We start from the raw sequence: 5,000 nt of genomic DNA on the forward strand, positions 1-5,000 counted from the left end.
CACACACACACACACACACACACACACACAGGATTGTGTCACTATCTTTGTGGGGACCCCTCATTGACATAATGCATTCCCTAGCCCCTTACCCTAACCTTAACCATCACAACTAAATGCCTAACCTTAACCCTTACCCTAACCTTAACCATCACAACTAAATGCCTAACCGTAACCCTTACCTATTGTAACCATCACAACTAAATGCCTAACCTTAACCCTTACCCTACGTTAACCATCACAACTAAATACCTAACCTTAACCCTTACCTAACCTATAACCATCACAACTAAATGCCTAACCTTAAACTTTACCCACCTTAACCATCACAACTAAATGCCTAACCTTAACCCTTACCCTCACCTTAACCATCACCACTAAATGCCTAACCTTAACCCTTACCCTCACCTTAACCATCACCACTAAATGCCTAACCTTAACCATAACCTAATTCTGTCCCTAATCCTAAAACCAAGTCTTAACCCTCAAACAGCCCTTTAAACTTGTGGGGTCCAGCATTTTGGGCCCCACAAGTATACTGGACTCCCGGTTGTTGGACCCCACGAATATAGTTAAACAAGAACACACAAACACACACACACACACACACACACACACACACACACACACACACACACACACACACACACACACACACACACAGCATCAACATCTGTGATATGTCAGTATAATTCAGGTGTAAGAAGCATTCTTTGGACATTTGGATATTATGGAACCCATGCAACTTCAAGGCAAGACCTGCCCTTCAATAGCATTCACACGCTACTATTGGCCAGGCTTGAAGGAGTGAAAGAGGAACGCAGACACACACACACACACACACACACACACACACACACAACACACACACACACACACACACACACACACACGTGCAAACACACAGACACACACTCCAACAAGTCCTCCACCACTTTAACACCCTGATATGATAACGGTTTTACACGGCTGTGAGTGCATGTAAACAGCTTAGTTGGATATCGTCTTTTTCGGAATAAAAGCAAAGAAAATGGAATATCGTGTGCACGTAAACGTAGTCAATAAGTTCATCGGTCCACATTAAAAACCGCAGCTCATAATAACAAAAGACGGGATTCAACCACACACACAAACAAACACACAAACAAACAGACCAACAGACCAAACTGTACATTCACTTCCAGCAGAGAGAAGCCACGCTCAGTAATCCAGAGCTTGAGAGAGACTTTAACTAAACTGGGAACAAAAGGAGTTCCAACGCTCGGTCCGACCGCCCTGTAGTTGCTTTGGTTGATGTCCAGAGTCAGAGTCAGAAGAAGAAGAAGAAGAAGAAGAAGAAGAAGTGTGCAAAGGTTCCTGGTCGGAGGAGGAGGAGGAGGAGAAGAAGGAGCAGTGCTTGGTTTCTTGGTGCATTGGTTATTGTCTTTGTAACAGTCGATGCCATGGGTTCTGAGGCTTGGAGGAGTTGAACCAGCAACTTTAGTTTAGTTTACAATCTACGGAGGTCTGGAGGGAGGGGGGGCAGCCCGGCCAATCGTCACTCTGAGAGAGAGAGACAGAGACACAGAGAGACAGAGAGAGAGACAGAGAGGGAGAGACAGAGAGAGAAACACAGAGAGACAGAGAGAGAGACAGAGAGAGAAAGGGAGAGACACAGAGAGAGAGACAGAGAGAGAGGGAGAGACAGAGAGAGAGACACAGAGAGAGACAGAGAGAGAGAGACACAGAGAGGGAGAGACAGAGAGAGAGACAGAGAGACAGAGAGAGAAAGGGAGAGACACAGAGAGAGAGAGAGACAGAGAGAGAGACAGAGAGAGAAAGACAGAGACAAAGACAGAGACAGAGAGAGAAAGACAGAGAGAGACAAAGAGAGACAGAGAGAGAAAGACAGAGACAGAAAGAGAGAGAGACATACAGTAGTTGTTACTTGTGCACCAATGTTAACATATTGTCTGCATCTTTTAACTGGGTGTAAAAGTGTAAATGTGTAACTGTGTAAATGTGTAAAAGTGTAAATGTTTAAATGTGTAAAAGTGTAACTGTGTAAAAGTGTAAAAGTGTAACTGTGTAAAAGTGTAAATGTGTAAATGTGTAACTGTGTAAAAGTGTAAATGTGTAAAAGTGTAAAAGTGTAAAAGTGTAAATGTTTAAAAGTGTAACTGTGTAAATGTTTAAATGTGTAAAAGTGTAAATGTGTAAAAGTGTAACTGTGTAAAAGTGTAAATGTTTAAATGTGTAAAAGTGTAAAAGTGTAAAAGTGTAACTGTGTAAAAGTGTAAATGTGTAAATGTGTAAAGTAATGTAAAAAAGTGTAAATGTGTAAAATGTGTAAATGTGTAAAAGTGTAAATGTGTAAAAGTGTAACTGTGTAAAAGTGTAAATGTGTAAATGTGTAAAAGTGTAAATGTGTAAAAGTGTAAAAGTGTAAATGTGTAAAAGTGTAAAAGTGTAAATGTGTAAAAGTGTAAATGTGTAAATGTGTAAAAGTGTAAAAGTGTAAATGTGTAAATGTGTAAAAGTGTAACTGTGTAAAAGTGTAACTGTGTAAAAGTGTAAATGTGTAAATGTGTAAATGTGTAAAAGTGTAACTGTGTAAATGTGTAACTGTGTAAAAGTGTAAATGTGTAAATGTGTAAAAGTGTAAATGTGTAAAAGTGTAAATGTGTAAAAGTGTAAATGTGTAAATGTGTAAAAGTGTAAAAGTGTAAAAGTGTAAATGTGTAAAAGTGTAAAAAGTGTAAATGTGTAAAAGTGTAAATGTGTAAAAGTGTAAATGTTAAAAAGTGTAACTGTGTAAAAGTGTAAATGTGTAAATGTGTAAAAGTGTAACTGTGTAAAATGTGTAAAAAGTGTAACTGTGTAAAAGTGTAAATGTGTAAATGTGTAAAAAGTGTAAATGTGTAAAAAGTGTAACTGTGTAAAAGTGTAAATGTGTAAAAGTGTAAATGTGTAAAAGTGTAAATGTGTAAAAAGTGTAACTGTGTAAAAGTGTAAAATGTGTAAATGTGTAGAAAAGGGTAAATGTAAAAGTGTAAATGTGTAAAAGTGTAACTGTGTAAAAGTGTAACTGTGTAAAAGTGTAACTGTGTAAAAGTGTAAATGTGTAAATGTGTAAAAGTGTAACTGTGTAAAAGTGTAAAAGTGTAAAAGTGTAAATGTGTAAATGTGTAAAAGTGTAAATGTGTAAAAGTGTAAAAGTGTAAATGTGTAAATGTGTAAAAGTGTAAATGTGTAAATGTGTAAATGTGTAAAAGTGTAACTGTGTAAAAGTGTAAAAGTGTAAATGTGTAAAAGTGTAAATGTGTAAAAGTGTAAATGTGTAAAAGTGTAAATGTGTAAAAGTGTAAATGTGTAAATGTTTCTGTTTCTGTGACTGAAGAGGAAGTGACCAGGATGTAACTGACCTGCTGCCGCGCGGCGTCTACAGCGTGCTGCTGAGGATCTCCGACAGCTGGGCGTCCGATTGGTCGTCTGAGTCAACGTCATGCGAGGCGGCTCCCTCTGGCTCCGCCCCCTCGACCACCACCGGCGCACCTGCAGCACGGTCATTTTAAGGAAACTTAGACTAACACCGAGACGGAACGAAGCAGTGAAAAATATCAAATTAAAATAACTTCACTGTGTTCCTAATTATTATGCAAATGATATTCATCACTGATTTTCCTAAATAGTCGATGCAAATGACAATTCAGTATAATTTTCAAGTCACCAACCGTTAGGGTATAAGTCAAATTTCATTGAACAAACCAGCCAATGAAAAAATATTTAAAAATTAAAGCTGCGAGCAGCGATGGATGGGCTTCATGTAAATCGGATTATGTTTGTCATATAAGGCGCATTTCCTTTCACCAGCCCCCCGCTGGTGAAAGGACCAAAAGTCAATATTGGGGTGTATATGTCCTCAGGCCTGGACCCTTGTTGATTCTGTGAAATTTCAAGCAGATATGACAATGTACACTGTAGTTACAGCCACTTTCTCGTTCATTGCTAAACACTCAAAATGGCCGCCACGCCACGCCCACACCGTTTGACGAAAGGTTTTTCTTTTAACAACTTTTCATCTTTAACATCTTAAGATGGCACAGACCGAGTTTGAAGTTGATCGGATGAAATCTCTAGGAGGAGTTTGTTAAAGTACGACATGTGGAAATGGCCAAAATCGCACTAATTTCGAACATTCAATTCAAAATAGCAGACTTCCTGTTGGGTTTAGGGTATGGCTCTAATGAAGTCTTTTGTACGTTTTGAAATGTTACATATGTGTACCAAGTTTCCTGAGTCTACGTTAAACGCACTGCAGGGGCTCCATTTTTTTAAGGTTTGTAGGGGGCGCTAACGAGCCATTTTTGTGCGCCTATTCCCGAAACCATTAAAATACGTAAATTTTCACCAGACTTGATGCAACCGCCAATTTTGGTGAGTTTTTGAATATGTAAGCCCCTCAAAAAGGCAATTCATTTGCAGAAAATAATAATTCCTTCAGTTTCAATAGGGCCTTCACCGCTGTTGGCACTCAGGCCCTAATAAAAAAACTCCAAATGCACTGTTCATTATGCACAACAGAGCTTCACAGCATTTTATAGGTTGTAAAGAACTGAAAATGGTCATTTGCTGAATTTGCAGCATTAGGAGGTCATATTTACTGAAATCAAAAGCTATTTTAATAAAACCCATGTCAACAGGACCAGGTCCAGGTTACCATAGGAGCCTTCTTTGATATCACATTCATAATTCTTGCATCCATTGAACTTGTGAGTTTATGGAGAGTTTCTGCTTGAGTTTCTCTGCAGGATGTCAGAATAGCCTCCCAGAGCTGCTGTTTGGATGCAAACTGCCCCCCACCCTCATAGATATTTTGCTTAAGGATGCTCCAAAGGTTCCCAAAAGGGTTGAGGTCAGGGGAGGATGTGGGAGGGGCCACACCATGACTTTCTCTCCTTACAAGCAGAAAAGGTCGCAGTGGGCCCAGAAATACATGAAGACTAATTTTCAAACAGTCT

The sequence above is a fragment of the Perca fluviatilis genome, chromosome 21 (genome assembly GCF_010015445.1).
Source record: "Perca fluviatilis chromosome 21, GENO_Pfluv_1.0, whole genome shotgun sequence".
In the NCBI taxonomy this organism is placed as follows: domain Eukaryota; kingdom Metazoa; phylum Chordata; class Actinopteri; order Perciformes; family Percidae; genus Perca; species Perca fluviatilis.